The sequence below is a fragment of the Vidua chalybeata genome, chromosome 1, assembly GCF_026979565.1.
Source record: "Vidua chalybeata isolate OUT-0048 chromosome 1, bVidCha1 merged haplotype, whole genome shotgun sequence".
NCBI classification, from domain to species: Eukaryota; Metazoa; Chordata; class Aves; order Passeriformes; family Viduidae; genus Vidua; species Vidua chalybeata.
Genome location: NC_071530.1, coordinates 73,928,681 through 73,955,450, shown reverse-complemented (window position 1 = coordinate 73,955,450; position 26,770 = coordinate 73,928,681).

The following is a 26,770-nucleotide window of genomic DNA, read 5'->3' as shown; positions in this document are numbered from 1 at the left end:
AAACATTCTTAAAAAAAACCCAAATATCTTCCCTGTTATAAAATATTTGAAATTTTTGGGTAAAAAAAATTCATAATGTGTAAAAATTGCAGCCCAAACCTCATTCTTCTTTGAAAGTAAATTACTTTAATTTCTGTATTTTAAGAGCTATTCCCATGGCATGTTGAAATGATAAAATTTCAAATATAATTTGTTACCTCTTTTTAAGAAATTTTCCTTCCTAGATTAATCACATTTGCATGTTTTTTGATCTGAAAACAAGATGCGAGCAATCACAGAACACAGAAGTCCATCTGACTTTTATTTTTGCCAGCATCCCTCCTTTTCAAAAATTCCCTGTGGTCCCATGGAACCCAAGGAGATGGATCCTGAAGGAACTGGACAGTGTTGTTGTCAATCCAATTTCTATTTAATTTGAAAAGTTGTGGCAATTGGGTGGTGTCCCCAGAGACTGGAAAGAAAAGTAAATATCACACCTATTTTTAAAAAGCCAGAATGGACTCTCAGATTTGCTGACCAATCAGTCTCAAATCCATTCCAAGTAAGATCATAGGACAATCTTCCTGAAAGACATATTAAAACTTATGGAAGGAAGGGAGCTGATTAACGGCAGTCAAGATACCTTCACCAAAGTCAAGTCTTCTGCATCTTCTTCTTAGGATCAATAGTACTTTTAGGACTCATTTTGTTTTCAGGGCTTCAGTTGTCTAGTCAAAAGTCTGAGTGAAGAACAATGCCTGATCCATCTCCTCTTTGGTGCTTCCATCTCATGTCTGCTTAAGAAGGTACTGCTTTGGTTTAAACCAGTCACTGTCACAATTTACAACAAACCATTTCTTGCTGCAGCTAGTGAGCAACAGGATTCTGCTTGAGATAAAATGCTTGAGTTCAGACATCTGCCCTTCCCCACATCAGACAAATAGACAGAATTTTCTGCCACTTGTTCTCATTCAGAAGTCAAGCTATTTTTTCTCATACTAAAGCAATCTAAGAATTTTACATATATATTATATAAATATAATACCTTTTATTTATTTATTTATTTAGATATTTCTAAATATACACAAAAGGTTTTATATTATATTTAGCATGATGTAAAAAATTATTTGTCAAAATTAATAGTCCTAGCCAAGTGATTTGTTTCAGCAGATTATAAGGGGAATTAGTTTAGCAGTAACAAAAGAAAAAGTCCTTTTGCATGACAGAAAATTTTGGACCCTGCAAACATATAAAAGAAGTGTGAGGAATGACCCAGTAAAATTCTGCAATAGAGTTATCAACAAATAAAAAACTCAGTAGCCCAGAAAACAATAAGGAAATATGAAATCTAAGAGTTGTTCAATTCTCATCTGAATTGACAGTAGATATAAAAATCTGTATTCAGCTGGTTGATGTATTGCAGTACACCCTGAGAAGTCATCCTGAGAAGACACTCTTAGCTTAGTATGTATGAGGCTGGTATTTAACAAACAAATCAAACCAGATGCAATGAGTTGTTGACTAAATGCGCTCATCTTCAAGTCATCATGGCTTGTCATGGCTAGGTATTGAGGTATTGTTTCTAGTTTAAGTGGACTTTAAAATTTTAGCTATGACATCTATTTCTCAAAAAAATGCAGCAAAAGGAGATATTAGCTATTGGCTAATATTGCACCAGAGCAGCATGTGCAGGAATACAAAGAGGAAGGGAATCAATTGGTCTTCAGGAATATGGATGCAAATCTGATATTTGGTACTTTATTAGAAGCATAGGAGTATTTTCATAGGCTTTTTTTTTTCAAATGCCTGTGGAACAGTAACAATGGTATGTTGTCTGTCACAGCTTTAATATTGGTCCAGATTTTGTTTTGTCCTAGTTTACAATCATTCACCAGCTATATAAATCATGACCCTCCAATAAGCTAGGCACAATCTACTCTTTTAGAAGTTGTCTTAAAAAATGTTCTTTCTCTAGACAATTAAATTCTGAAATTAAAAAACAAAAAGCTAGATGGACCTGTTTTGTAACAGTAAGCTTTTCAAAGACTTTAGGGCATTTTCATAAAATCATTCAGGTTGGAAAAGATCTTTAAGTCCAATTATAAAACTAAAACTGCTAAGTCCACCATTAAACCATGTCCCTTAGCACCACATCTTTTCAATCACCTTTGACTATATTGTTGCTATTAACATATGCATATAATTAGAAAATATAACTCAGAAATATTTTGTAGTTTTTCATCATCTACTACATCTGGATTACTACTGACAATTAAAAAAAAAATCTCCTTGATAGATAAAAAGGATGAGTTTTATAAAATATGCATTTTATACAAAGCAGGTGTTTTCGTCAACTTTGAAATGTTCAAATTTACATTTGTCTAAATATAGAAGGTTATCATTGTTCTTTGATTAAATAAGGAAACTACAGAGAATCTTGAGGTAAATAGGAAAGTAAGCATGAGTCACTGTAGAGATCTATAAATGCACATGTTAAACCTGTGTTGAAAGCGAATTTGGCAGGATACCACAGTAAGACCTCAGCAATTCTAAGATCTACTATTTTATATATTTGTTACGTATTGTTTTATTTAGTAATTTTGCCTCTCTCTGTTTTTTTTCATCTCCACTACTGTGTCTATTTAGACATTAAACAAAGCATTGAATTCTATAATTCTAAGTGATATGAATGACTTCTATTGTAGCTATGATCTGTGTTGAAAAATCATCTGTAAGAGCCTTTGTAATATAAAAAATTACACTCAGAATGATCTTTAAGAACACTAAATATTTAAAGCCTTCTTCTATGTCTCTCTAAAACTTTTCTAGTTACTATGCAAATAAGACTTTATTATCCAGGTCTTAGGTTCAATTCCCATCTCTACTCTGCCACTTGTGATGGCTGCAAAGGGGAAAAGGGCTCCTCCCAGCCACACTGCAGAATGCCTGTAAAATATCTTTTACAGGTAAATGTAAGGTCCTAAGAAAGGAGACCAAAAGTTTTTGTGGCACAAAAGAATCTCAAAGGAAAAATTAAGAATGAGCATAAAAGAGCTGTCAATTCGATGCAATTCCACTTGTTGCTTTAGGAACAAAAATGTAAGTTGATTAGTTAGAGACATAAAGAAGTAACTTTCAGTAGAATCTTGGCCGGCCTCAAAATTTTTTCCACAAAACTAAGCCTGATTTATTTCTGTTGTGAAAATAATTGAGGTGAATGCAGCATGAAGTTTCATTAAATTCATGCACACAGAGACCCCACTCAGTTTTACTCTTTACATAATGACCCCAGCCATCTGGGGTGTTACTCTAGGTCACTTTGGTAAATTCATACTTTTTTTTTTTTTTTTTTTTTTTTTTTTACAATCTGGAAATAGCACAGAGAGGAGAAAATGCTGTCTTCTGGTTTGTGTGTGCATGGTGAATAAGGTAGAGGCTTTGAAATACTGATGTTTTTGAAAGGATCAGTCCTTCCTGAGCCATAGCAATGTCAGCCTGCCTCCCTCATACAAGCAGTGCAGCTTGCTTGTGCAGATGTCAAAGCTGCTTGAATCCTGTAGGTGTATATTTTAAAAAAGTGTATGTTAAATAAGATGAATCAAATAGTTTGCAAAATTTCAGACAGCTTTCAGGTAAACATTTCACACCTAAAAGAGGAGATGTTTTTCTTTTTTATAAATTAATGGTCTGTAAACACCTTGTGCTCAATTCTGATTTTGCAGCAATTTTATGCCAAAGTAACTCCATTGATCACTGGTGATTTACGCTGATATTACCCTACAAAGTTTTCTAAAGTTTAGCGCAAATAAAAAAATATAAATCTTTGCTTAGTTTTGTAGGAGCTTACTCATTTGTCTCTCCTCTCACCAATATTCACATGTGTCAAGATTAACTTCTAGGTCAGACCCTGCAATTTTATGTAATGGTACAGATTTTGAAAGTTCATCTGAGAGTTTTGTCTTTTGTGACAATATACTGTGAAGCAAGAAAGCTTCCTCTCCTTTTCTGCTCCCCCATGTTTTCTTTTTGTTTTATAGATATCCACAGATGTTTTATTATCTCACAATTTTAACTTTAAAAACACTGACAATTATTTCAACCATTTTAATCACCTTTCTGCAACCTAGATGCCATTTTGAAGGTATGTGAGTATATTCATTTTCAAGTAATGTGTGTAGCATTAGTGGAGAATCCCACAAAATTAATCCAATGGGGTTCAAAATCTTCATGTAGAGTCTGGGGAGAAAACAGAGAAGGCTTCTTTCTGCCCTCAACTTACATACCACAGCCCTGGTCTGTTTAGGGTAAATGCTGAATATTACAGAATCCCCACACAGATGTTAAACACTTCTAAATAGAGGCAATATTCTAGCAAGTATACTACAGATATGTCACCTTTGCATTGTCTTTCATATACTGGAATAGTTATGAGTGAGGGACAAAATTGTGCTTTCAGAACAGGAGAGCAGGAGACATTCTATGCAAGCTTCTCTAAATATTTGTAGGGTGTTCTGCCCCTCTTTGTGTTCTTGGGTTCACTGCTACTAGCAATAGTTCTTGTGTAACTGAGTATTGCCCACATGGGTGTATATTTATGAATTTATATTTCATTCTACTGTCCAGGCTGACCAAGTCTCACAACAATATAGTTCTGTGTTAACATAGCAGTTTCTCAGTACTTTTTGCCAGCTGCTGTGCTGTGTCGTCTGGTCTGCTTGGCAAAGAAAATGCAGCCCAGAACATAGAAAATCTCTATGCAACCATTATGCTATATCATTGCAAGTTTATTTCTGATGTACTTTATTTTAATTTTGTTTTTGTCCTGTTTATTTTCTTTCCTAAACTGTGCTTCATGAAAGGCTTTTCTACATTAGGGTATTCACCAAAGAAATTGCTTGAGCTGTAGCCTAAACAATGACTTCAACTGTATCCAATCAGTACTATTCGTTTTGCAGTGCAATTCCCAAAGTGAACACACTTTCTCAAGGACAAGTATCTTTATTTGCAATTTAGCTTAATCTGCTTCTACAGTGGATTATGTGCAGTTCAAATTATACTCCTATGTCAATATTTTCTTGTATAGCTAAACCTCTGCAGGCAAAAAGTTTTAAATTCATAAAGCAAAATTACCATGCATGGTTCTTTCTAGTCCTCCAGTGATACCTTTGTTCTTCATGCTCGGTTCAGCCCCATTTATGTTACATGTTCACAAACACTTCTGTCACAATCTACAGGCTCTGATTTTCAGTGATGGTACACTTAACATGAAGAACTAGAAATCATAAACTTCTATTCACAACTATCTAGTCTTCTCACATTCAGAGTAAGTGTCCAGGTAAAAATAAAGAAAGAAAGAACAGAGGAAACTGATTGCAACTCCAATTGCTCTGTACCACCCCTGTCAGTAGTTGTCTATCTGTATGACCTGTTCATAGCAACTACTGCCTAGTTTTGGAATAGGAATGGCAAACTTCCTCCACCCTGGAGTGGTTATATGGAAACTCACATAAATCACATTTTAAATAGAAGAAAAGGTGAACCCATCACTTTGAGGGGTATTGTCAGGGCTCTGGGAGAGATATTAGCCCTTCCTGTCCCTGCCCAGCAACCTATGAGAACTCCTCTGACCCCTCCATGAAGAGCCCCATTTCAGCTTGGGCTGTTCCCCCACTACTGATGCAGTAGGAGTGCCTGGGATAAATGCCACCTATGTCCCTTTGCTCTGCACAGGACTCAGACCCTGGCTGCAGCCAAGTCTCCAGCCCTGTCCTGGTCTCCTGCTGCTTGATGAACCCTAATAGGTCACTTTCTATGCCTGGAGCTGTTGATAAGACCCCATTACAGCCATGGCTCTTTCCTCTGTGGCCAGACCTGAGGGACAGTGCCTGCCAGTGAGAGCACTGGGTTCCCTGGGATCACCCTGGGCTCCTGGCTCCCTGTCTTCTAAGAGCAGCCCATGCTTAATGTGTCCTGACAATGATTAAATGCATCATGATTGTAAAGTTCACCATCTCAAACAAAAGGCAAAGTGTGTAAAACAAGAACAAGAAACTAGAAATAAATAGCATTCAGCAGCAAGAAGTTAATCTTTTTCCTCAATGTTAATGTCCTTACCTCAAAGTCCTTACCTGTCCTTACATTGTGTCAATGACATTAATGATTTTGAGCTTCAATTGCTGCATATGTGCAAATCTGTGGAATGTATCCTGACTTTCTCATCTTAAAAATTAAAATCAGAACCCTTCTTAGAAATCTCTCATGTATGACTAGCAAAATTTTGTGATGACAACTCTAATGGAGACAGTTCTGTTTGAACTCTCATGGATATCAGCAGAACGATTTCTACTGGGGTGGTTGTTTGCTGCTAATAGTAATTTATTAAACTTGTATTTATGTCTCTGGGAATGAAATTTAGCTCTAATTACTTACTGTGCTTTACAGCTATTGCATACTTACTCTTACAAAGACAGAATTTTCATGTGTTTTAAGCACACATCTAATTTGGCAACAATTGCATATACTACTGAGTTTGCATGCACAAACCAATACTTAAATAGACAGAAGTTAACCAATTCAAAATGTGCTTTCATCTGAATGTTTGAAGCCACTCCACCTAAAGGCCCAGTCTTCCTGAAATCTCCTTTTTTTTTTAATATCCTTCTGCTTTTGAACAGTGAAAGCTATAATAGTCTTTTGATTTAACAATAGCTATTTAATATTTGCCTCTATTGATCTCTTTTTTTTTGGTCAGTAACAGCTATGTCACTTTTATTTTGAAAAATAAGAAGCACATTAGTTTAGAAAATAAAAGTTTGAAAATGGTAGTTGGTGAGAAAATGGTTACTTTTTTTTTTAATAGGTTTTAAAGGAACTGACACCAGCAAAAAAAATATTTGGAGATTTTCCCCAGAGATGTTGCACTGCTGCAGCCATCCCACCATAGAAAAGGTTCTTATTTATATAGTGCATTAGAATAGAGAATCCTCTGCAACATTATCTATATTCAGGATGAGCACTCAGAAGAGCCAAATATGTGGTCTTTTTCAAGTTAACACAGATCTCACAATGGAAAAAGTTATTGAAGTACACAAATATTTGAACTATTTATCAATTTATGTATTTTTATGTGCATGGAGCTTTTGTAAACAAATTATGCTATAAATATATGTTTATGTATATAATGTGATAATAGGCATGCAAACTAGAAGCAAAGCAATCATATATATGTATATATGCATATTAATACCTTTAGTATTAGCATAGTCTGCTGCGTACTGTTTCACACTTTTAAGTGTGAAACTTCAAAGTTCCCTCAGTTTCCCATTTGCTGGCCTGTCTCTGCAAGTTACATATGGGCTATGTCCCTATGGGACATAGGGGCTTCTCTGTGGTTCCTTTGCTCCTTATAGTTTGCATCTCTTTGTTACATATAAATCTCACCATCAGATTGTTGTACTTCAGTCTACATATTTTTGTCCTTACCTTGCAGAGCTCTATCATCCCCGGGACTCAGCAAGCTTCATTCTTTGTCACTTTTACCAGCTCTATCCTCACATTTCTTCTTTAAAAAAACAGATATTTCACTGGCTACCTTTTAAAGTAACTGTTACTATTAAAAGAATGTAAAGAATGATGCAAACGTAGGAAGATCTATCTGAGTCTCAGAGCTAGTAGTATGTCTTTCATTGACCAGACCCATATTTTAAGTTACCAACTAAATGTATACAATGGGGGAAAAAGTGAAATCTGAACCATTTTCCTCACTGGAATTTCACACAGTGTTTTAAAATAATTCTTACACTTTCAAAATTATTTTCAGTTATCAAAATGGATGCATTTTTTCTTTCATATTATATGAACTCATTTTTATCATTTCTTGTCTTAGATCGATCCCATCTTGCAAGAAAAGAAAAGGCTTTTCTTAGTAGTTGTCCATACTTAGTAGACCAAATTTCCGGCTGCTGACTCACCTAGCCACAACTTTTGGGTCTAATTGATACTACATAAGTCTTTATTGAAATCTTAGCTAAAAACATTTCCTTTTAAAATAAAATTTTGTCTTTGACTTTTAGTGGCTGAGAGTAACTTCTTTTGTACAAAAAAAAAAAAAAAAAAAAAAAAAAAATCCATTGAAAAATTAATTGTTAATTAGTTGTTCACATGTTACATTGTTGTGTCTCAAATTCTAGTGATTATTTTAATTAGTTTCCTCTGGTTGAAATATTCAGTACCTATCACTTCACAAAGACTCATAAGGTATGTAATAAACACTGACATTCAAAGCCTTAAAGGCATTTTGTTCATTTTATAGTCAGCATAAATCTCTCAAAACTAAATGAACTCATGACAATAAGGTTGCCCACACAGAATGCATTCCAAGAAAAGAAACAAATTCCTTGCTGCAGTCTGGGATGTCTTTTCAGTATTCCAGCATTACTGACGGGTGCCACAGTGACACCATGGCAGTGTGGGGATATAAATCATACCAAACAATGGACACTGATATCTCCATGGCATTCCTGTGCCTGTATCCATGCTGACCTGGATGGTCTACCTTGCCCCCACTGTGTTGCCATTCATTCTTCTTTTTTCCTTCTCACAGCCATTTACCAAAGCAGAAGTACCAAAATGTTTTGTTTTGAGTAATGCTTATAGAAGCATTTTGCTATCAATCCTTAATTCTGGTTTATTTTTCTCTTTCTTTGTTCTGCTCACATTACTTTCCAACAGAATAAAAACTTTGGTGTTACCAGACTTCTTGTCATATTCAAGGAAATCTGCAGAGCAGAAAAAAGTGAGAGAAAAGAGAAACACAGAAAGAAGAAATGTTTAATAAATGACTAATTTCCAAAAATATTAGATAACCTCAATTTTTTTGAATATTAGTTCAAATTACACTCCTAATTTTTGTCCAGCAAATTCTTCTTTTTTCTCTTTTTCTGTCTTTCTCTCTCTTTTTGTCAGGTTTGACATTTTTCATGTATCTTTTCAGAAGTATCTCTCTTGAAATCTTTAGATATCTCTCTTGATTTAGGCACTTCTTAAACAGTAACTTTAGAAAAGCCTGTATTATAAATATTCCTTATTCCTCCAATTTCCAGTACACTTTTCTCAAATAAGATTGACAGACAGTTTTTCTTATTTTAATCTTTCAACAGATTGCATTTATTCTTCATCATATTTTGATATTTTGTAGAGGATGAACAAAACTTCCTAGGGTTTATAAAATTTTCTTCTCAGAAAATAAGAATGCTTTTATTACCCTTCATAAATATACTTTTTAGCATTTGAAAAACTTAACATATTTGCCATATTGATTCAATCTCTGGCATTCTCTGGTGACAATTTACTTAGCACTACAGTATGATATGTTTCCAGGGACTGACTCACTTGGAACAATTCATTCTGGGGATGATTCCTTAGTTTGAAAATTTTGCATTTGTTGATAATAACCTTCCCAAAATAAAAAATAATAAAACTCCTACACACTTTAGCAGAAATATTTGCACTATTAACTATTTCTTACTGCAATTATTTTGAACTATCTGAATCTAAGAAGCTGTTTTTATTTTATATTATTTCCTTTTTATCTTATGTAATTTCCTTTTTATCTTATGTTGTTTCCTTTTTATTCTATATTGGCATAGAATGTCTTAGAAATGTGTAAGAGAAGGGCAAAAAGCCCATTTGTAAATGACCATTTTTTCATTCAAAATTTTTGGTTTAATTCATACTGTTTATTTTAATCTCTTCCAAAATATGAAAGAAAATGCTCTTACCCAAAGGACAACAAACTGCAGAATCAACTAAAACTGGTCATCCAAATTTAAAATGATAAGGTTTTGAAGCTTGCTTTCTCAGATGCTATCTGTGCCACATGTTATTTTGAGATGTGGCATTATCTGAAATTGGAATACAATAAGATTTCTGCATTTCTTTAGCTTTTAGACACATACAACCACTTTGTGCTAGGGGCAGAATCAAAACAAATGCCTATCAGACATTTTATTTTCTAATGCTTCAGTTCTTTTGTTAGAGATAATGTACAAAATTTTCCTCTGCATCCTTCTGTTGGGAAAGGTTGTGGTATTTATAAAATAAAGGCTGAATCTACACAGACAGAGAAAGAAACAGACTGTTGTTTACTGAAAACATGAAAGCGTTGCCTATTGTTGAAGAGGGGATGTCATTAGATGGACTTTTGATAGAAGTGTAGAAATTCTTATAATACAAGCAGGTACACATCCCTTCAAAGGAATTAAAACCTTGTGTGTCAGTCTGCTTAGTGTGTGTATTTTTCAAGGTTTTCTCTATGAAAGTGCACAATCACACCTTCTATAACCAGTAAACTAAAATTTTGGCTTTTATTATGGCAATGGGACAAAGAAGGGCTAAAAATTATCACATGTATAAATATATAAGTTCAACATAGAAAATCTAATCAATTTTGTTCATTATTTCTCACATATACAGCAGTCTATATCTCATTAAATACAAATATTTCATTTATGTTGGTAAACTGGATGTGTCTCCATACATAAGGATAAAGCTAGATCCATCTGTTTCATGCAGGGAATTCAATCTTCTATTGCTGCAAGAAAAATGGTTTTGCTATTAGGCCATAGTATTTGTATTAAACCTATACTACGGGATTTTCAGATTTGTCTTGCCCTATCTTGGACTGCAAAGGTTTTCCCTTGTTTTGGCAGTGATAACAACTGTCTAATCACAAACTTGTTATCACGTAACTTGCTTTTATGTTACTTTGTGACTATCATGTATATTTTAAAGGTCTGACCAACTTCAGTAGTTATTGTAGAACAAACACTATTATTTTATGTCTAGTCTAGGAATGTTATTGTCTTACTTTCAAACTGTAAGGCAGCAACCAGGGAAGAAGAAAGTATTAAGAAAATGTGTAAATAAAAGCAGAAGCTGACCCTGGTACAAAGAAGGAAGGGACCACCAGCATCAGCAAGGAGCTTTTCAAGAAGAGTTCAGGACTTGAGCAACCTACACAGTTCCCTGAAAGAATGGGCACATGTCCAAGGAAAATGGGCAGAAACCTGAAAGATGTTTTTTGTATTAATTACATTTTTCCTCATTAATTTAGACTGTGATACTAGTGTAGCTGGACTAATAAAACCTGTTTTGTCTGTAGAGACTTTATCTGGACAATGCTTTAGGCCCGTATATGTTGTGCATCTGCTTTAAACCATAATGAAATTTTTGACTGCAATACAATTCCCTCATATAACACTTTTTCACAGAGTGTTTTCTTACAACTGGTTAGATTTCCCTACACCATTGCACTTAGAGAATGGCTGTTCTGAAACTTGTCTTCTTATTTCCAGCCTTATTTTCAGCCTTGTATGTCTTACAGCACGAATCTCAATACAGCATTTGTCTGCCAGATTCTGGATGTCTATGCAGACACCAAGCACTGTTCTCCCAGAGAGCATACTCACTTTCCTAGATGCAAATTTTTTAATTTCCTCCTTAACCCACAGCCCAATTTACTCAAATTCTTATTTTCCTGTAACCTCTTGATTGTTATTCCCTCGTGTACTTATAAAAACCACATTATCCTCTCTCAACCCCCAGTCTGTTAGAGTATAGATATGGAGAGTGAAGATTTATCACACGTACACACTCACCATCATTTAGGCTCATTTTTCTTCTTAACATCCTACTAGCCTTTCGATACAGGTGGCTCCCACTGGAAATTATTCCTCTTCAACCTGAAGAAACGACAGTTTCAAATAACATTTTAATCATTCAATTGTGATTATATTATAAAACTGCTCAAGAAACCGTTTATATTTCCTTACTGGAGTTGTAAATGGTTATTTTATTGCACTCTCAGAAAACACATTCTATTTTTAATGATAGTTGTCTTGTGTAATGTAATAATTCTTACAGAAAAATTAAGGAAAAGTATTCCTTTAACTCCATCTGTCTGTAGTTCTGTATTTTTTCATGTAAATTTTCTATTCATCACATTGCTAATATTAGCCTGCTATTCATCAAATTCACTTTGCAAATTTTACAAAGTATGCAGAGAGAAAGCCCTCTACTGATTCTGATGAACAGAATAAATTTTAGCATTCCATTAAATTTAATGGAAGAGTACAAGACCAAAAAGTGCACCCCAATTTTGTTTTAGAGGTTGCTAGTAGAAGAGGACACAGTGCACAAAGGAATCATGTTCTCATAATTCATTGTACAGTCTATCTCTGCTCTGAGAATAGTTTGGATTTAAGAGGAATGAAATGGCTAATTCCTGTTTACACCAAAGCTTTTGAGTTCTTCAATGAAACAAATTTTGTGGAGAGCAAAAGCACTGTCTATGACTTCTATTGCACTTTAAGAAATAAATGGTGCAGCTTTGCTCCCAACCGGGATGCAATTGCTCACACAAGTAGTCCCATTGATCTCAAAGTGTGAGTTATTGCTTTGTAAGAGTAGTGAAAAAAACTTCCAACCTGTAAGTGGTGATTAATAGCAAGAAAAAGCTTTCAATTTAGACAGAAAACAGAATGAATAAATACTGATAAAATTAGTCATTGCTATTTTATCAAGAACTTAGAAAATAAAGGGAACATTGGCAAGTGACCTGACAAGCAAAAAATTATAGGTGAAGAACTAGATTTCTTATTTTTTTTAGGTTTTAAAAAACCCAAAACATTGTGTCATGGAAGTACTCTTAAAATTACTTTAAATTCATAATACAGAAACTAAATTTAGGGAAAATGCTTTAAAAATCATTTATTAATAGCAAATTGTGGCATAAGAACAGTGTTATTACTTGAAATCAGTGTGGACTCTTTATGAAGACCCAGACAACAACATACGGGACTATGTTATGTTCATTGTATCATATATGGACTACTTTGGGCTTCAAGTGTAATTGCTTTCCTCACTAGTTCAGCTTGTCTGAACTGCTGTAACTCACCTGGACTCAACTACCGAGGATGGGAATTATTTGTGTTTCAGGATGTCATGGGACTTTGTGCCTAGACTGTAATGGATAAATGGCATTGAGATACTCTAGAGATGCTGTTGTAATATCTCAAGCAATTGTTTTCATTATTTCAGTGATGTGCCAGTGATTCAGAGAGTTTACACAGAGTAGCTGTGTGATATTTTTCATGTGTTTATGTTTGCTCTTTTTGGTTAATAGCAGCACTTCTAGCCTGATACACTTTCATCTGATATTGTCTTCCCCTATGTCTAATAAAAAAAATGACTTGCCTATTACTTTGTGGAGCTCATCTAGATCTGTGAGCACGGCCACATAACCCTTTTTATTTAACTGAGACAATTTTAGTCTATGAAAATATTTTTGTGATTTTTTACATTTGCATTAGCTGAGATGTAACCAGTCCTGCACCTTTTTACCACTATAAAAGGTTTTTGGATCTATTTTTTTTTTTTTGAGCTTCCTTCTATTGTTCCTGTTCCTGTGCATAGCCACAGCCATGTTCCTCCTGAAGTGTCTCAGACTATCATTAGTCGGACTAGAGCACAGATTTACAGCACATGAATACTAACCATTTAAAATGTGGTAGCACATGTCACACATACCATAAGTGAGAATATGGACTTCGATAGGCAGCAGAGAAAAGGCATCACAATATAAAAACAGTCTTTGCCATGCCTTGCAGCCTTAATAGCACAACACACTTAAGTCATATCCTCAGCAATAAAAGTTCAGTTTCTCTCTGTTTCTCTTTCTATAACAGTCCTCACACTTTTCCCTCAGAAAGAATATTATTGCCTCCTGTGGGCTACCTGAACTAAAACCTTTCCACATTCAGCTGCAGCTGGGTTCTTCACAGTATGCTTGTCTATCCTGTCATAGGCAGAATTTACTCTCCCCCTGTGTTTCCACAGTAGTACCATTCTTTAAATGTGACTATTTTGTAAGATGGCTTTTTAATGTTTTTTTCCTTATAACCAGTAATGGTAATGATTCATCAATTGTAACTGTTTTTTTGGTTTTTTTTTTTTTTTTTTTATAATGGGTGGGATTAGGTCTTTATTTGTTGTTCACTTTAGTCTTTTTGCTTCCTTTTAGTATAATTCACAGAATACTATGATGGTTAAGGTTGGAAAAGACCACTGGAAGTTTTCTAGCCCCGCCTCTCTGGCCAAGCAGAGTTCCCTAGAGCGTGTTACTCAGGACTGTGTCCAGATGGCTTTTGAATATCTCCACTGAGAGAGACTGTTGCATTAAGTTTATATGAATTTAGCAGAAAATAAAGCCTCATGTATTCCAGCAGGTCCCCAGAGATCAGAGGAGCTGAGTATGGCCTGATTTAATTCCTGATTATACCCAATTCACACCTATAAGTCTGGTCATGTTTGAAGGACCTTGCATGAGCACAGATGCGCAAATAATGCAATTTATCAATCAGGTCTGATCACATTCAATAACGACTTGAATAGTTCAGATTCATTATTAATACAGTTTATTGAAAAAATAGGAAAGCAGGTTCAGGATTGCCCATGATAAATGCACTGACTACAGTGTTACACATGTTGTGACAGAAAGTATAGTAAGACATATCTAATAGCAAGATATTTATATATATATATGTAAATAAATATTCCCAGGTGTTCTCCAACACAGATGGAGGTGTGAAGTTCCCTAAACTCTTCAGGAGAAGTTGTTGGGAGAGGACGAGAGACAGAGTCCATCAGTTGATTCCAAGCAGACAGAAATGCTTTTTCCCTCCAGCCTCTTCTGCCCCAAAGCTGTACTTTTATATATTAATTTTGGTCCATCCCAGTGGGATGCAACAACTAAATATTCTAGATGAGGTTTGGTGATTTTGGTCATAAATGAATTACAGGTCCCATATTCTCCTTCATTCACATCCTGAGGAATGAATAAATTAATATATTAATGGGGCTTAATGAGGTTCTTAGTTACTTTTGGTGAGAATTTACAGTTGACAAGATGTACAATAAACACTTTGGTCTTTCCTCACACACAGAAGTAGCAGTAAAGACTGTCTGACCTTCACTTGGTGCGCTTCACTTGGTGAGAGTCTTGGTGCACTTCCTTGTTTCCTTAAGAAACCAGATTTTTAGCAAGGCTTTTTTAGCACAGTGGAGGGAGTGAGTCTGGTACAGGTATGTGGGTGCTCTTCGGTGCCTCACCGAAACAACATTGGGTTTTGAGGCTTCTGCTTCACCCCAGACACCATTCACTTGTCAGCCCTTGCTCAAGCAGGTACAAGATCAGCAACAGGCTCAGCTCAGTTTTTTCTCAACCTGCCTCAACAATTTTTCACTGTCTTAAACAACACTGTACAATTCTGATCATTTACGACAGAGAGTTCACAACCTCTCTGGAAAGTCTGTTCCAGTGCTCTGTCACATGCACAGGAAAGTTCTTCATATTCAGGTGGAACTTCCTGAGTATCAGTTTCTGCCTGCATGTTGCCTCTTGTTCTACTGTTTGGCATCACCAAGAAGAGTCTGGCACCATCCTCTTCGCAGAGACACAGAATCACAGATTAGTTTGGGTTGGAAGGGTCCTCTGGAGATCATCTGGTCCAACCCCTCTGCCAAGGCCGGGTCAGCTTAAACAGATTACATAGGAGCATGTCCAAGTTAGTTTTGAATGTCTCCAGAGAGGGAGAGTCCATAATCTGCCTAGGCAGCCTGCTCCACTGTTTTTCCACCCTCAATGTAAAAAGAAGTTCTTCACAATGTTTGGGTGGAACTTCTTGTGTTTTAGTTTATGGACATTGCTCCTTGTCCCATCACTGGGCACCACTGAAAAGAGTCTGGCACCCTCCACTTGACAAACTTCTTTGAGATATTTCTATTGATGAGGTGCCCTCTCAGTCTGCTCTTCTCTAGAGTAAACAGACTCAGTTCTCTCAGTCCAGTGTGACACCTTTCCTTCAGATACTTACAGTGATGGTCCCTTCCCAGTTGTCTCTTCTCAAGGCTGAACAGGCACAGTTCCCTCACTGGTTCCTCATAAAACAGATGTTCCAGTCCCTTGATCATCTTCACAGCCCTCCACTGGACCAACTCCAGGAGCCTCATGTCTCTCTTGTACCGCGGAGCCCAGAAATGGACAGATGACTCAAGGTGTGGCCTCACCAGGACTGAGCAGAGGAGCAGGATCACTTCCCTTGCTGGCACCAATGCTCTTCCTAATGTACCTCAGGATACCTTTGACTTTCTTGGCCACGAGGTCACACTGCTGGCTCATGGAAAACCTGTTGCCCAATAGAACCCCAGGTCTTTCTCTGCAAAGCTGCTTTCCAGCACATGCCTTCACTTAGCCTTTGTTGCTGTACAGAATTATTCTACCCCAAGGTCAGGACCCTGCAATTGCCTTTGTTTAAGTTCAGATGGCTAAGCTCTGCCCAACTCTCCTCCCAGCTTTTTGTCATCAACCAACTTGCTGAGAAACAAACCATATAAACATTTTCTTCAGTTCAGGAGCTGAAGAAAATAATCAGGCACAACAGCAATAACATACAAGGAGGGATGATGTAAAGAGAAGCTTAGAGACAGTGAGAGGGGATGGGTGAAGTTTCAGCAAGCTGATTTAGAAAATTCTTTCTTGTCCTTGTTGGAGCAGAATTACATTCATGACTTCTACATGAACTTGTGTAAATGGTGACATTCAAGTTGAGGGAACATATGCCTCTGGTCACATGTATAGGAGTGTGAAATTCTGTAAGGTTGATATGTTTTCAGCTTCATGCTGTTCCTTACAATACAATTGCGGCTCTGGGGGAATTCTCTGGAGACAGAAATATTTTTATTTTGCTTGCTAACAACTGAGCAAATTCAGGAGATAAAATGTTCCTAGACCTTGCAGGATATAGTAGAGAGAAGATAGCACTTAAAGAAACATGGAAAGAAGCAGGATGTCAGGTAGAAGAGAGGCAGCGACAGTGCATTACTTTTCTCGATCCCGGTCAGCTCCTGAGTGCCTGGCTTCGGGTGCCTCGGCTTCTCGTTGGGGCCGGCGCTTGTTGCTATTCCCAGGCGCTTCTGTTGCCATGCTCTGGGGCGGGCTGGCTGCCCTTTGCCATCAGTGCGAGGGAGGAAATAAAGAGGCAGGGAAAACGTCCAAATCCGTCCGCATGGTGGCTGGAGGCTTTATTGGTCGCGAGACCTGCAATGGAGAAGCCACAGACCGCTCCCAACCTCGTGTGGACGAAAATGGCGCCCGGGCTGGGGACCTGCGGAATGATATAGGGGAAGGGATAGGGGAGGGCAAAGGCCCTCCCACCCAAATGAGGGCAGATGCCGTGGCGATGATGTGACCACGGCAACTAATGGGAATGCGGCAGGGGTGGACATGGGGCTTCAGGGTGAGTGGGGTCGCATGGAATGAGGTTACGGACACAGAATCCTCAGGAGTGTACAGGGAGTGTGCACAAGAGTGACAGGGGGAAGCTCCAATGGCAGGCAGCTTGAAGCTAACCACCGTAGGGGGAGAAAACATGGGGGATGCATGAGGGTACACAGAACTGGCAAATTAACAAAGATCAGAACCCCTAAACTGAACCCAAACCCAGGATGCAACAAGAGGGATTACTGAAAGTAGCAAGGATCGGTGACATGTCTCACTACTGATTGAAATGCAAGGTTCCTTGGAAACAGGGGGAGCTCTTAATGTTTTGTGCTAAATTAAAAAACTAAAGGCAGTAGCAAGGATTTATCAGTAAGAACCCAACAGGTCAGGGAGATTTATATAGAAGTCCATTATTTTTTATTTGTCCAACACAGCCACTCTGCATTTTCTCTTTGTAAGAAATTATGAGTCCTGATTTTTATTATATTTCTTTTTGGAAAGATATCAGACCAGAATATATAGATGCACAAGCCTCAAAACTGGAACCAACTTGACATCTATTACACAAATATCAACAGTTAGTTTAATTTTTTCCTTTTGTTTCTTTTCAGGTTTTCTATTAAGCAGTCTAATCCAATGCAAGGCAGTTTGTGTTCTAGCAACCTGTATTTAAAACATGATTGAACCAAATCTATAAAATTAAAATAATGTCTGTAAAATAAATTTACCAAAAATGTTTCATAGAGGGACCACAAAACACTTTTTAGAGGGGATATTTCAATGTAGAAATTGTCTCTAAGGAGTATGGCCATTCAAGGCAATGTAGAAGTTTTCAGCATTTTCTTGTTAACAAAAGTAATATTGTTACTATGGTAACAAAAATACAAACACAAAAAGGTATCTTGGCACTATTCCTGATGGAATATGTATGTATAGCTATTAAAATCTCCTGAATCCAAAATAATTTCTTAATTTTTGTTTGCATTCAAGCCTGCCAGTTAGCATTCATTTCAAATGGTCACTTATCTCTAAAAATTTTGATAAATTTCATTTATCTGAAAGAATTCCATGCATAGTGTTGTCTTAAATACTTCACTCCAAACAGTGCATGAGATAAAATAGAACCATTACATTTGCAACAAAAGAAAAAGTTTTCAAAACTTATGTATTATTCACATATTCATTATGGTTACCATGCATATATTCAGTGATATGTTCTCAAAAAAGAGATTGACATTTCTTCTGATTCCAAGCATTCCGGATTCCACTATGTTTTGTAATTTTTTTTTTCTTTTGTGGAGAGGAGGTGGAGTTTTTCTTTTGTTTCTGGCTTGTTTTGGATTTCTTTTTTTCTGTGTGTATAAAACCAATGAACAAAGAACAACTGTTCCACCACCTACATTATTATTCATGAACAGGGAGCATAGAAACAGATTTATGTGGAACAGCAAAAACTTTCTTCATTATTCTGGTGAAACTATTTGTGCCCCACAGGAACTTGTTGAGCTTTTGCCACCTAGTTTAAATCTACTCCGTTTAAATGACCTTTACTCTCTGCCGAATGACTTCTCATAAGTCAGTAGTCTTTTTTTTTCCATTTAAACAGGTAAAAATCCCTGAGTTTAAGAATCCCTTAGTTCTAATCATGTATCACAAACTACAAAAATATTTCAGTTTGTGCTGGGAAAACCTGCCTAGCTTCCTAGCTTTGGAAGAGTGACTCAACAGCATCCTATTTTTAATGTATAATTGGCCAAAATATCTCAACTAAAGATTGCTCAGGGGAATATATCTCTGTTGAGAATACATCTCCTGCATCATAGATATAATCTGTGTCAAACTTAAGCTAATCCCTCCACTTTGGGTTGGAATCTGTACTTATATGCAGGCTTCTAGGTACTGCTTACTAATCTGTCTTTGTCTTCTGAGCTCAGACTATTTAGAACTTGGTGTCTTCACAGCAATTGTATGTGGTATCTCTAAGTGACACTTCCATCCTCAGAGAAGGAGAAATAGCAGAAGGAAGTCAGGGAGGGAGTATCTCTGGAGATCGTGAGAGAAGTCAGAGAAATATCTCTTCTCTGCCCATCTGTTCATCAGCTAGGCTCAAGTGTATACCTTTGTCACACTGCAGGCTTGCAGTATTGGGATCCACAAGGCATTTGGAGAAAATGTAGATGAAGAGACGTTATTCTAAGAATAAATTTAAAGCAATGTGGAAGCAGTGAGGAATGATGGAACATTACTGAAGAAATATCAGCAGGAAAAAAACAATCTGCACTCATTATTCTGATAAAGACTTTTTAGAGAACAGGTTTTGAAGAAAAGGAGGATTATTTTTAGAAATTAGTCAAAGTTAGATATGTTTTCCACTGCTGGGTAATACACTACAGAAAAATAAGCAAGGTGATTATGGGAAGCAATTCAGGTGCCTGAAAAATACAAGCAATTGTAGTGCCACCAGATAATTGTACTTGAGAAACTTTAAACATTCCTGTGGAGTGTGTACCATAATTTGATTGAATTGTACCATTACAAGTCCTGGGCCATATTGAGTGCTATTGAATGGAAATTCATGATTTTTCAGTTTTAAAATAGTTGTTATAAAGAACGTATCTATAGTTGCATATATTTTCTGCTAATATATATGAGACAGAGAGACAGCAGATGATAAATAACTGTGATCTTGACACCAGGATTAGACAAGCCAAAACAGATTTCAAAGAAACATAGTATCAGGACACAAAAATTTATTATTTATACTTGAGAAGATCATGATAAAGGAGAAGCTAAAAGCTTCCTGTTTGCCTGACAGAGCTGATGTTAGCCATCTCCAAGACAGATCTGCTGCTGGTCAAGGCCGAACCCATCAGTGACAGTAGTAACACCTCTGTAATGACATATTTAAGGAAAACAGGGTTATTGTGCAGAAACAAATGGTAGCCAGAGAAGAGAGCCAGAAAACTTGAAACAACTTTGCAGATACCAAGGTCATTGAAGAAGGAGGTGGAGGAGGTGCTCCAGGTTCTGGAGCAAAGTTTTCTCTCCAGCTTGAGTGAAGATCGTGGTCAGACAGGCTGTCCCTCTGCAGCCTGTGAAGGTCCACAGTGGAGCAGAGATCCTTCTGCAGCCCATGGGGAACGCTGCACTAGAGCAAGTGGATGCCTAAAGGAGACTGTGAACCTGGCAGAAGCCCATGTGGGACCAGGCTCCTGGCAGGACCTGTGGAACCATGAAGAGAGGAGCTCACACCAGAGTAGGTTTTCTGGCAGGACTTGTGATCCCATGGGAGACACACACTGGAGCAGTTCATGAACAACTGCAGCCTGTGGGAAGCATTCACATTGCTGAATTGCATGGAAGACTGTCTCAGGTGGGAGGGACCCAACATTAGAACAGGGGAAGGACTCCTCTTCCTGAAGGAAGGAGAGCCAGAGACAACGTGGAATGACTGACCACAAACACCATTACTATCCCCCTGCACCATGGGAGGAAAGGAGGTAGAGAATGAGGAATAAAGTTAAGCCCAGGAAAGTGGACATACAGTTGCAGAGATGGCCAAAAGCACCCTGGGCAGTATTCACAGGGACACAGCCATGACATTGAGAGGAAGGATTATACCCCTCTGCTCAACACTCATGAGATCCTATCTGATTTTTTTGTTCAATTTTTAAGCTTTCTCAGTACAGAAAAAATAATGAACAAATGCTGGACCATATCCAGCAGAAATCTTCCAAGCTGGATGGGATATGTGAGCCTCTCTGTGAGGAGCAGCTGAGGGACCTGGGCTTGTTCAGCCTAGAGGAGAGATGACAGATCCACAATTTTAAGAGGCAGCAGGAACAAATCCTCTTTTTCTTGACATCTGATAGCTCATTTATGCACAGAATTACTGTATCAATTTACATAATATGACAGTTGAGAAACAGTGTGGATAACACATGTATTGTGTTTTTATTGGCTGGTTCTGTCCTGTTGGTACTGTTCTTTACTTCATAAGAACTGGTTTTTATAGGCCTACCCACCTCATTAATGGCCTTCTTGCTCCAGCAACAGCAGCTGCCCGAGGTGCACTGGCAGTGAAGACACAGCCTCCAGAGAGGCTCCTCATGCTCAGAAGGGCAGCAGCTGAGTGCTTCTGCACCCCAGTCCTGTCCTATGGCTAACTCTGCTGCCAGAAAGCTGCAAGCCTTTTGCATGTGAAGGGTCACAAGTTTAGTTATTAAAATAATGTAGATGCTCTAAGTTCATTACACCAATACATTGATTTATTGCTATTAACTGGTTAATCTAACCAAGTTGCTCTGTGACTAAAATACTCAATATGTATAAACATTCATACACAAGGATATATTTCTTAGTCTCCAAAATATTTATTTTATATTTAGTACTGAAGTGTTTTAAGCAGCAAACAAAATGTGTATAACTGACATGACAATATTTCTTAGTCAGAGTGCCTGTTTCATTATTTAAGGAAGACATACCTAAAGGAAGCATTCTATCATTTTTGCAGCATATTCAGGTTTAGCAACTCTACCAAATGACCAGCCTAAATAATTGACTGTTAACTGTAAAATATTGGGAAACAAGTTTTTTTTTTTTTTTTTGTGAGAGTTATTGCAGCTTGTATCTAATTTCTAGTAGAGAATCCATAAAAGCACCTGTCTTTCAGTTACTGTACCATGATGTCATCAGCTATTTCAACATTGTTTTATCCTAACAGAATTCCTTTTATTTCTTCCTTCTGTTGTCCAGTCTACTGGACATATAAGCATAGACATAAAAACAAACAAACAAACCCTCACTTTTGTAAGTGCTTTTGATTTTAGAATTGTACTAACCATTCATTAATTACACAAATGAAGTATTGAATGGTGTGATCCAACAGCAAAATAAATAAAAAGGAGTGCTCTGTCTCTTTTTTTGACTTGGCTGTTATCTGGTTAGTTGTGCATTTTTTTCAGCTCCTCTGATTGTTGGATTGCTGATAGCACAGACTGCTTGTTATGGGCAAAAAAATCAATCCTTTTCAAACTTCCACAGTTTTTCAGACAGGTCTTCTGTTACTCACAACAAATTCACTGCAAAATCTGTGTCTAGTAGAAATTGTATGTGAGTAATGTGCTAGATTGACAGTTGCTGGGTAAAGTTATTGGAAAACAACACAAAACACATAACTGCAATTATCAGCTACCGGACACATCTGTGTCAATAAATTAGTTTCAAACTGCTGTCTGGAATGACTAAATGCATGATGAATTATCACCTCTTTCACAGCTCTATATCAGGTGCTTCATTCAAATATAATAATCTTTGATCTTTTTCTTCAATCTTTCCAGTATACCTGCTCCTGTTTAACCAACAAAATTAATCTTTAGTCTTCCTATATTGTTTTGCCATACCTTTACATCCTTGCATATATTTTTCAGAATCCCTACTCCCATGACAACATTTCCTTTTTTCAAATTAATCTCTTCCTTGGTTTCAATTGCTTTTGTTTGTCCTCAGAGATTTTAAGAATTAAAAATGTAAAGAACATGTAATGTCTCTGCAGGATTACTTATTTGATTGACTGATTTGTAAGACCCCTTGCATCATTACTTTTTTTTTGGTCTTTTTTCCCTTTGTTTATTGTGTATGCTGACAACCATATTATTATGTGCACATGTTTGTTGCATCCTGGGTTTTGGGTTCAGATTTGGGGTTCTGGTCTTTGTTAGCTTACCAGTCCCATGTATCCTCGTGTGTCCCCCATGTCTTCCCCCCACCACGGAAGTTAGCCCCAGGCTGCTGGCCATTGGGTCTTCTCCCGTGCCACTCCTGTGACCACTCCCCCGTCCAGTCCCCGGCAGTTCCATGCTCATCACCTCATTTTTGCAGTCCACTGGCCCCGAAGCCCCGTGTCCACTCCCGTCGTGTGCCCATTGGCTGTTGTGGCAACGTCACCGCCACGGCTTCTGTGTTCATTGGGCAGAGAGCTCCAGTCCTCCCCTGTCCCACCCCTATATCCCTCCACGGCACCCCAGCCTCAGGGCCAGATTTGTTCAAGTGAGGCTGGGAGCGGCCGTGGCTTCTCCATTGCGGCTCCTGCAACCAATAAAGTGTCCAGCCTCCACGCGGATGGGTTTGGACAATTCCCTGCCTCTTCGTTTCCTTCCCTCGCGCCGACGACAACACGCGGCCAGCCCATCCAGGGCGCAGCCACAAGAAGCGCCCGGAAGTAGCGGCACGCTGACCCTGACGAGGAGCTGAGGCACCAAGCCGCATTCTTGGGAGCCGGTCAGAGTGGGAAAAGCGACGCACAGCAGTACATGTTCTTCAGAGTCTTTCTCCCTTGTTACACATTGGCAATTTCAAGGAAAAAACACAGAAATGTCTATTACATCCTTTCTAGTCAAGTTTGATCTCAAGTTTTGAATTCTTGGTAGCACAAAATTTCAAGTTTATCAAAAATGTTTTCTGTTTATAATCTCTTTTTGGGTTTCTCTGTACCTTTAATTATTGAACTGATAAAATGTCTGATTCTCACAGAATGACAAATGTTTCTCTTTATATTAACATTTTTCCCATTGTTAACATTCAGAGCTCTGTTGCCATCAACGAGTCCCACATTCTGTGATTTGATAGTAGATGCATTATCATTATAGGAATGATAACGCTTGTGAGGTAGGTGTTTGCAGCATAGTTTCATTTTTTCCTTCACCTATTTTATTTGTATTTCGCCGATGTAAACACATTTCAAGTCTCAGAAGGTAATTTCTTAATATTTATTTCATTACTAGCAACTTTTCCCCTTTCTCCTTCTTTTTCACACTGGTTAGAATTTCTGCTTCTTTGGTTTATTCACAGTCCTGACATGAGTTCTTGTAGAAAAGTTTGTACTTTTAAACACTGGATCTCTTAGTCATGTTAGAACTTCATGCTTTCTTTTTCTGAAGTGTACTAAAAAGAATAAATGTGATCATATAATTTCAAGTGAAATGAAAGGTGAATATACTATTCAGTACAAAATGTTTTGATCCTCCACATGCCCCAAAAGTTCTCGATTTTAGTGACTTGAGGAAATTAACTGACTACAGTTCTGACTTACATAGGGGTGTGGAGTAATTGCTCTATTCTTCTCTAATCTCATTCAGATTTATGCATCAGCTTCCTAGAAAATAACAAAACATTTAAAAGATATTAAAAAATACAATTTCTGGAGTACTTTTCTACCAATTTAGCTAGGAATAGGAAATTTCTCTTCTCTCTAAACATATTTTTATTCTTCTATTTCTTTTCCTTAGGTCTATCTTATTTTTTAGGAAAATAATAATTCTGGAAATAGTCACTTGATTATAAGAATAAAAAACCCAGAAACTTGAGAGAACAAAATAATATTTTAGATTTTTTGCATCTATAGCAGAGACAATCTACATTACTTGTCTTTAGAACACATTTTGTTGTACTGTATTTTGGGGGGATTATGACAAGTATACAGGGAAAATATAAGACAAGGTAACCTGGAACCTAATTATCAAAGAAAATGAAAGAATCTGTTCCTAACAGGAAAATATAAATCATACTGTGGATTGACAGAGTTAAATGCTGTCCAAAACTCAAAATTACAGTGCCTATAGAAACGCAGAATCATAGAATGGATTGTGTTGGAAGGCCTCTTAGAGATCATATAGTTCCCAACCCCCCACTATGGGCAGGGACACCATCCATGAGACTAGATTGCTCCAAGTCCTGTTCAGCCTGGCCTGGAACACTTCCAGGGTTGGGGCATCCACAATCTCTCTGGACTTCCTGCTCCAATGCCTCAACACCCTTATAGTAAAAAATGTTTTCCTAATATTTAATCTAAACCTACCTTCCTTCACTTACAGCCATTTCCCCTTGTCCTATTAATACAAGCCCTTGTAAATAGGTCCTCTCCAGCCTTAAAACACATCAGAAGGTTTTCGTAAACACTTTCACCTCCAATGCCTGTTACAGATGCAAAACACAAGTATGTTATCCTGCCTCAGATGCTTCCTTAAAATTATTCACTGTGGCAATGCCTTCAAAACAATTTAGTACAGTCAGGCAGAGGCAAGTTGAGGATATTGGTTAGTTGATTGTGTGAGGAATATTTGTTTCACAGTCTTTTCTGTGATCTCTATATATCAAGCTTTCTAAGTGTTTGTATCATCCATCTCTGGCATCTTGTAATGAAAGGAACTGTAAGATATTTATAATAGTTTGGGTCCTTTTTGCTTCATATTTGGACCTTGTCTCAGCTGATAATGTTCCAAGACCTACAAGTATGTTTTTAGTACATTGTAGTGACAAGACAATATGTAACTCTCTAACAATAGTAATAAAGACAACAGAACATTAGAACTTTAATCTCACAAATGAAAATCTGACAAAAGCTGTGCAAAGCATATGTATGCTTAGCTGAGCATTGGCACTGGATTTGCAAAAACAATATCGTTTATTTGCTACTGTAATGATTAAATAGAGATAAGGCAGTTATGCTAAGTTTCCAGACTTTATATGTAGACTGAAAATTATAACCTACTAGGTGTTTTAAAAGTCAATACATATTGCCTGCTTCTTAAGATAATTTGCCTATAAGGATTATGAGGTTTTTAACAGCCAAAAAGGCAACTTGAAGCTCAAATAAAATTTCCCTTTCACTGTTAATATCACATTTGCACCATACAATCACATTCTCTCTGCTGATTACAGTTGATTGTGATCCAAGGGAATAAAGATGGGCCACAGTATCATTCAGAGTAATTTTAACTCTCTATTAGACCAGGAGAGACCTTCTTCTCTCCTCACCTTAAGAGAATGGAGTACTTTCCCACTGTTTCCTTACCTTCCCCTTCTTTCTCAGAATTTAGGATAAAATGTCAGGATTACCCTTGGGAGAAGAGTAGCTGCTATCACCACTGATGGACTGAATAGGTTTGCTAAGATTTAGACAATCCTTACTCTTCCCAGAGAGAACTGCACACTTTTATACTAATGTAATTTAATTTTTCTGCTAAACACTGGCGACAAAATTTCTTCTCAAAATCCTTGCAAAGTACAGCTCCAGCTATATCTTTCAGGAAGCTGCAGTTTGACTTGTTAGGGTTCTCAGAGGAAAACAAGATCAATAACTTGTCACAGCAAGAAAGGGTTTACTGTCTGCAGGGTGTTGTAATATAGCATTGTAGATGGGGAAAAATTGGGGAAAAAAACCCCAAAACACTATTCTGAGTTTGTGCATTTGGACAGGCTAATATTAAGTCAGTTAAACAATTTATTTTTGCAATAATTTAACACTCAGATTATTAGTTATAAGTGCAATTTTGCAACAACATCTTTATGGCTAGGGTTACTTTGTAAACAAGATGCGTAAAAATCCTGCTGCTTTTGATTTGACTCTGTGTGGTGTATATGCACAAAGAGGCAGTTCCTGAAAAATCTGCTATG